Source organism: Pteropus alecto, unplaced genomic scaffold (genome assembly GCF_000325575.1).
Source record: "Pteropus alecto unplaced genomic scaffold, ASM32557v1 scaffold105, whole genome shotgun sequence".
NCBI classification, from domain to species: domain Eukaryota; kingdom Metazoa; phylum Chordata; class Mammalia; order Chiroptera; family Pteropodidae; genus Pteropus; species Pteropus alecto.
This window is the reverse complement of record NW_006436294.1, coordinates 7,240,415-7,247,336: the sequence shown is the minus strand read 5'-3', so window position 1 is coordinate 7,247,336 and position 6,922 is coordinate 7,240,415. Positions and strand designations below refer to the sequence as shown.

At 57.5% G+C, this 6,922-nt stretch overlaps 1 protein-coding gene across 1 annotated transcript in view; it reads right to left on the bottom strand.

Annotated features, from left to right (window-relative positions):
* ZNF623 (zinc finger protein 623) overlaps positions 1-6,916 on the bottom strand; it is a 10,740-nt gene extending 3,824 nt beyond the window's left edge. Inside the window, exons 1-2 of the mRNA XM_006913042.3 lie at positions 6,739-6,916; positions 4,546-4,552 (exon numbers count right to left, since the gene is read on the bottom strand). The gene's annotated coding sequence lies outside the window, so the exon portion shown is untranslated. The remainder of the gene's footprint in view (positions 1-4,545; positions 4,553-6,738) is intronic.
* Positions 6,917-6,922: the final 6 nt, after the last annotated feature.

Genomic DNA, 6,922 nt, shown 5'->3' with positions numbered 1-6,922 from the left:
CCTTCAGGCCCCTCCACCTCCCCGCCCAGCTCAGACCCCGCGGCCAGTGGCGCCCTGTCCATTCTGTGTTGTCAACCCCAGGCCCCTGCCCTCTGCTCCCTCTCCCGCCTCGCGTGGGAAACGCGTCGGGCTGGATCCAGCATCGCTGCCGAGCTCTCCACTCAGATGCCTCGCCCGCAGCAGCCCCTGCACTGCCCAGCTCCACGAGCCCATTTCCTGCCCTTCCTTCTCTCCTCAAATGTGCAACAGTCCCTCTTCCCTCTCAGCCGATGACAAAAGGTCCACTTTCTCCCGCCACGTTTACCAACCCGCCCGTGCCTGAGCCTGAGCCCACACCACACCCGCCCTGTGACACGGGCTGAGCTGTCCTCGATCCAGGCAGAGGTCAAAACCCGCTGCTCTCGTCCACAGCACCACGAGCCTGCCCTGCAGCAGCCCAGTGCACAACCCCAAAACGGCCATTGGTGGGGGCGGGCACAGTGACAGGTGTTCCCACAAGGGATCAACAGACAGCAGAACTGCCACACATGACAACACAGCGTCTCACTAAGGTGCCACTGAGCAAAAGGAGGCCAGCACGAGTTCACGCTGCACGATTCCATTCACGTGAAGTGTAAAAGCCAGGCCACAGTGACGTCTCCAGGGAGAAGGTAATGACCAGCAGGGACGCAGGGGGCTCTGGGGCCTGGCGGTCACCTGGTCTGCATCACTCAGTCTGCTCTTTCGGGAAAGCCTGTCCGGCCAGTGGTTAGCCTTATGCTGTCACCGGGTGCCACGCCCAACCCGCCACTTCAGCCTGATGCCCTCCATCCGGCTCTGGAGTTCTTGCCCTGGGCACTGCCTCGGGGCAGGAGCCCACCTACCCCAAGATGCACCCCCACCCGGGAGGTCCTCTTGCACTTATCCAGCCCCCGCTGCGTGACAATTCACAAGTCTAGCAGCAGAAAGCTGCACACCTGTCGCCTCGGCACTGTGGGCCAGGAGTCCAGCGCAGCAGGACTGGGGCCCTGCTCAGGCTCACGCACGTGTCACTGGGATGAGGCCTCGCCGGCACGCTCTGGGAAAGCCCGTCTCCACACTCGATCCGGTTCCTTGCTGGCTGTTGGCTCCCAGGGCCACCTGTGCCTTCCATGCAAACCCGCGGCCTCCCCTCTCTGGCGTTTCCTCTGCGACCCGTGGCACAAGACCCTGCTTTCCAAGGGCTCGCGTGACGAGGTCTGCCCACCTGGAGAACGTCGCCAGCCTCCACACAACTGGCAGGCGTGTGCCCCTCAAGAGCCAGCGTCACGCAGGGCCACCTCACTCGGGCCAAAGCGTGGCCAGAGACAGGAAGCCAGCGTGCCCGGGCCTCTGGGTGGCCACTCCGAAGTGTCGTCCCGGCCCCAGCTGTGCTGCTAGGCCTGCTCCCTTCCGGGTGCACCAGCTGAGAGCTCACCCCAGTGGGGCCCCCGCCCAGGGGGCTGCATCCCCGATGCCACCCCACAATCCCTTCTCGCCCCCACCCCCAGCGGCGGAGAGACGGGCTGCTGCAGCCCCACACAGGCATGCCCTCCAAACCCATTGCTTTTTTTAAAAAATAATTATTTATTATTATTATTTACACCTGCAGCACCTGGTCTTCCTAGGTGGTCTCCCATCCAAGTTCTAACCAGGCCCGACTCTGCTTAGCTTCCGGGATCAGACATCGGGCTTGTTCAGGGTGGCGTGACCGCAGACCAGGGCCCGTGGCTCCACTGGGGCGCGAACCCAGGACCTTCTGCGTGTAAAGCAGACATGCTCACCACTACACTATGAACCACGTCCTCAAAACCCGTTTCCAACGTGGCCACCAGGCACGAGCACGTGCCTCCAGGCAGAGCTGGGCAGGGGGGGCGCCGTGGCAGGTGACACGTGCCCCGTGGCCACACAGCGCATCCTTTCACTGCGCTGCTTCCTACTGAGCAAGAAGTTGCAGGTGCGCACGTGAGACGACCAGCCCGCGGCCCTGCAGAACACACCTGGCGCCGGAGGGACCCCTCCCAGGGGGCGTCTCTCCTCCTGCAGGTGCACCCGCCCGTTTTTACATTTATTTACACACTGTCACACAGTATACTCCCTTTTGTCAGCTCCTTTTCAACCTCTGCCCAGCTTTGGTGGAATACAATTCACGGACCGTAGCACCATCTTAGAGTGCATGATTCGGTATTTTTTAGAACATCCCTAAGGTCGGGGAACCATCACCTCTTTAATTCCACAAGGTTTTCATTGCCCAAAGGTGTCTGCGAACACTGACCAGCAGGCCCAAGGGTGTCCACTCTGCCACCGGGCCCAGCACCGCCCTGTGTGGACACGTCGTGCCTCGTCACACCCTCGGTCCCGCACACCTGAGCTGCTGCAGTCTGGGGCTGTGAAGGCCGCCCCGATGGCCCCCACCCACCTTGTGCTACACGGAGGCCCCTGCTCCTGCTGGCTGCATACAAGCAATGTGGCTGCTGGGTCACAGGTCCCAGCACTGCTTCGCTTTAGCGGCCACCTGTCAGGACACACCTGCGCATCAACAGGGAACCACTGTGGCAGCGACCTGTGGGCGCGTCTCTGCGGCCTCCCGGTTACCCAGCTCGTTCGCTGGGTGGTGGAGACCGCACACAGGGAGGCCAGGACCTGTCTGAGTTTAGAGCGTGACTGAGTGAAGCTGCATTGGTGCCTGCTGAAGACAGCCACACGCCACCAGAGAGCCTGGCTCTGGGCAGAGGTAGTAACTATGGCTTGGGGTGGGACGAAGGGTGGCCACTGGGGTAAACTGCGGCAGAGACTGAAGACTGAGCAGCATCCTGCGTCCCTGCATGACAGCAATCCCACCTGAAACTTCCGTGAGCACATGGCCACCCAGCGGGCGACTAATTTCCTAGAGTCCCGTGGAGCTGGGTGTGACCCTGTGACCGAGGTCCAGCAGTGAGACAACAGATGTGCGCACCCCGCCTGTCTCCCACCCCACGGGACATGTGGATGAGGCAGAGTCACCAGTCGCCTATGAGAAGGAATATAGGAAATCAGGTTTCTTGTTGAAAATCCCATTTTTGACTCTATTACAGCAACCGGAAGCGACACCCGCATTATGCTCGCGGACAGCCTATCAGCTGTGCAGGACAGGGGCTGGCACGCGTACACTGCTCTTGGGCAAAACCGGAGCTGAGCGCAGTCTGTGACTTTGCCCACTAGTCTGGTGACACAGCTTCCAGGAGCAGCAGCCTACTCGCTGTGGCTCTGTGACTCAAGTGACACAACATGTATGACCACTGCCTGGTGGCATTCACCGAAAACGCTTTTGAGTCGAAGGCCCGCTAACTTGGTTTAAAAAAACCTTTCTCCCACTTATAAGAATTACTTTTAACTATTTTTTAAGATAGAAGGCTCAATTATGCTCTTTTCTTAAAGAAAAAAGTTGCCGCGAACTCACCGAACGACCAGGGGTCGTCACTCCTTTCTCTGCACCAATATCTTATAAAACCAGGACCACACTCCTGTCTCATGTCTGGTTCTGCTTTACTTTTATATCTTTTTAATTCTTAGCCATTAAAAACATAAGATACATGTTGTAAAAATATTTCAAATGATAAAGAAATGTAAGCTAGAGGCAACGAAAATCTCCAGCAATTCAGCAGGTAGATGCTGTGAGCTGTGGATACACATTCATCCAGATCTTTCCTGGGACAAAACCGATTTCACATTTACTCATGTACACACACGATTCTCAGTAAAGATGGGGAGCACACGACGCCCCGCCACCTGCAACAGTGCCCCAGTGCCCCATTCGTATCCTGGCACTCGTTCGTCACATGGGTGTATGAGTGCTTTGAATGGTGTCACCATCACAGCTCCTCACTGAATCCCTACTACAGACCAGGCACTGGCGGAGCATTTGCCCCTGTGCCGCCCATGTCCCGAGGAGGGGTGTTTGCTGAGGACCCTGCCCACTTACTCGACCCCTTCTCCTCTCCAAAGGGGTGCGGGGTTAGCCGAATGAATGAATGGAAGGGGAGAAGAGCCAGGCGTGCAGCAGCCAGCCTCCTGCACAAGGGTGCAGGGTCCATCTGCTCCTCCCAGCCTGGGGAGTTCGGGGGCAGCCCCCCAAAGAGAGGCTGCAGCCATCCTGCACCGCCTATGAGCAGGCAGGTGTCCATCTAACCGGCACTCAGCCTGAGGACACCACTGTTGCCCCAGCCCGTGACCAGGGGAAAGGGAGCCTTTCCTGCTTCGCACGCCTCACTGGTTCAAGCTCAGGTGGGGGTGCTATTCACCCGCACAGCCCGAGCCCGAACCAGGCGTACCAGACCTGCACCGTCTTGTGCGCCCCTCCCAACCGCAGGAGGCAGACGTTCCTTCTTTATTTCACAGGTGATGAAGCAGCCTGAGAGTCACCTACCCAAGGTCACACTAAGTACGTGGCCGAGTTAAGGCTCATGTGCACGTTGGCCTCCAGTGCCCATTTCCCACTGTGAAAGATGTGTTCCCCTCCCAAGTGTGATCTGTCACTTTTACAGGATGTTCTGCTTAGATGAGCTGTGATTAGAATTACAAAAGTAACCTTGTATTTTAAGCTGTGATTTTTCTTAATTAAAAAATGGGAGGTAGGATGTTAGCTTTTGTGTTTTGGAAGTCAGTGATGTGTTCTGATTTTTATGTTTAAAATTACCTTTACATTAAAAAAGTTAAAAATCACTGTTATTCAACCTGAAAACAGCTGCATCTGCTTACAAGAACATAGCTTTAAAAATGTGTATGCCGCTTAATGTTTTCATAGTTTTTTTAACTTTAGAAAGTTTTCGGAATCAAAAATACCTTGCCTTGAATAAGCATTTATCTGAAAATCATCAATCTTTCAGTTTCTGCTTAGCTCCTTTTTCTTCTGTGAATTCAAGAAAAATTACATTGATACTCTTTCATTTAAAGAAACCTGAATCAAATGGAACCTGAAATTGTCTAATCACCGCTGACGCTGAGATGGGCCACCCTCGGTGCTAGAAGCGAAGCGGGAGCTCAACTGGGGGCAGGGGCCTGTGAGCCGCCGGGTGGCCCTGGGGTGGCCGAGGGGAGCCAGACGCTGCACTGGGACCATTCCCACACCCACACGGGTAAGGGGCACACGGCCTGGGCCGGAGGTCGGCCAGACGCCCTGTCTGTTGCTTGCGGCCTAACGCGAGGGAGCAGGAGGGTTTGCCAAGCTTCCGCCTTGAGAATAACAAGAGGAGCGGGCCCGAGTGAGGCACGGACCAGACTCCCCTGCGAATCTGTCCCCTGTGCCTGCCTGTGGCTGCCACTGTCACTGACCTGTGTCCCTGCCCCTGCGGCTCTGAAGGGAACCGAGTACCTGCTGTGTGCTTCTTGTTTTATGTTCTCCTCACAACTGTCCGTGGGGTTCAGGGAGGGGACCTCCCGAAGGCCATACCAGTGAGAGTGCCGTCTCCTCCGTGGCCCATGGCCATTTGGTTTCTGCTCCCGAGGACACCAACGCCTTCCTCCCTGACCCGAGGGGCACTGGGTGTGCCCGGCAGCTCCTTGAACTGTGCCAATGGCACTGCCCTGTTCCAGTTCAGCTGCTGCCCTGACCACCCTTTCCCTGCCAGCCCGCGAGTGCCGCCTGGGCCTTCTCAGCGATCGTCCCCAAGACCCTTCCAGGAGTGAGGGACCCCTCGCCATCGCCCCAGGAGAGACTGGAGCCATGTGTGTAGGCTTGTGAAAAAATAGAGCGATCCCTCCCAACTTCTCACCGTTATCTCCCATAGGAGGGCACTGTGGGTATGGCCAGTATTAGGAGGGAGAGCAGGGAGGCAGACAGGGTAAAGGGGTCAGATAGATGGTGACAGGAGGAAATCTGACTTTGGGTGGTGAACACACAATGCAATATACAGATGATGTATTATTGAACTGTACACTTAAAACCTGTATGATCTTATTAACCACAATACAACCCCAGTAATTTTAATTTTTAAAAAGGGGGAGAAGATACTGTTACAAGGTTACATCTACAATAGGAACTAAAGTCCCGCCTCTGTGGATAGGAGCTAGGTATCACCTGGAGCCATGGTTAGATTGGCATCTCTCAGGTCGCAAGTGGGCAAAAGACGTTTATTGCTCTCGCTCACTGGGACTGGACCTCAGAGGAAGGAAGTGCTGCGGGACCACGACGAGCGTGAGTGCTGCCCACAATCTGCTCGAGTTCAAAGCCGGCCTCCAGCTAACACTCTCGGGAAGTAGATCTCAGGCCCTGAGGATCCCACACCACTATGTAGCCAGCGGGTGAGGAGGTGAAATGTTTCCAACATCGGAGAGGCTGCCGCTGGGATTATGCAGACATCTCGGGAAAGGGACCCTCAGGAAAGAGCCAGGTCAGCGCAGCCAAACCCCCTCTCCCCACCCACGATCGTCCTCCAGGCCCAAGGGTGGGACGACATCCTGTCCGTCACATCTTCCTGGCCACGTCTATTCCCGCCAGGGCAGGTGCGGCTCTGCATCTCCTCTAGCATCGCGGGGCTCGAGGCCCGGGCCACTTTCCCAGCGTCGTTTGGAGAGCCCCCCCGGGATCTGGAGAAAGGAGGCCAGCTTAGAGCCGAACCCAGAGCTACCCGCACCTGCCCCCTCGCCCCCACGCCCAGGCCCAGGCCACCGCGGAGAGTAGCGGGCTGGAGAACTGCGACACAGATGCTGAAGCTAGAGGCTCTGCGGCTGGAAGGGTGGCCCCTCAAACCGGGATTTACCCACGTGTCGTTCCTGAGAGAGAAGCTGCGGGCCACCGGCCGGACTGCAGCCCCGCGGGTTGGTCGTGACGGCTGCCGGGACGCCAGATCCCCAAGGCCCAGGCTTCGCGGTACCCGTGCGGGGCAGGCCGCACTCAGCTCGCCCGCCCGCCAGGAGGGCCCTTCCGCCCTCGCCCGCGGCCCGGAAC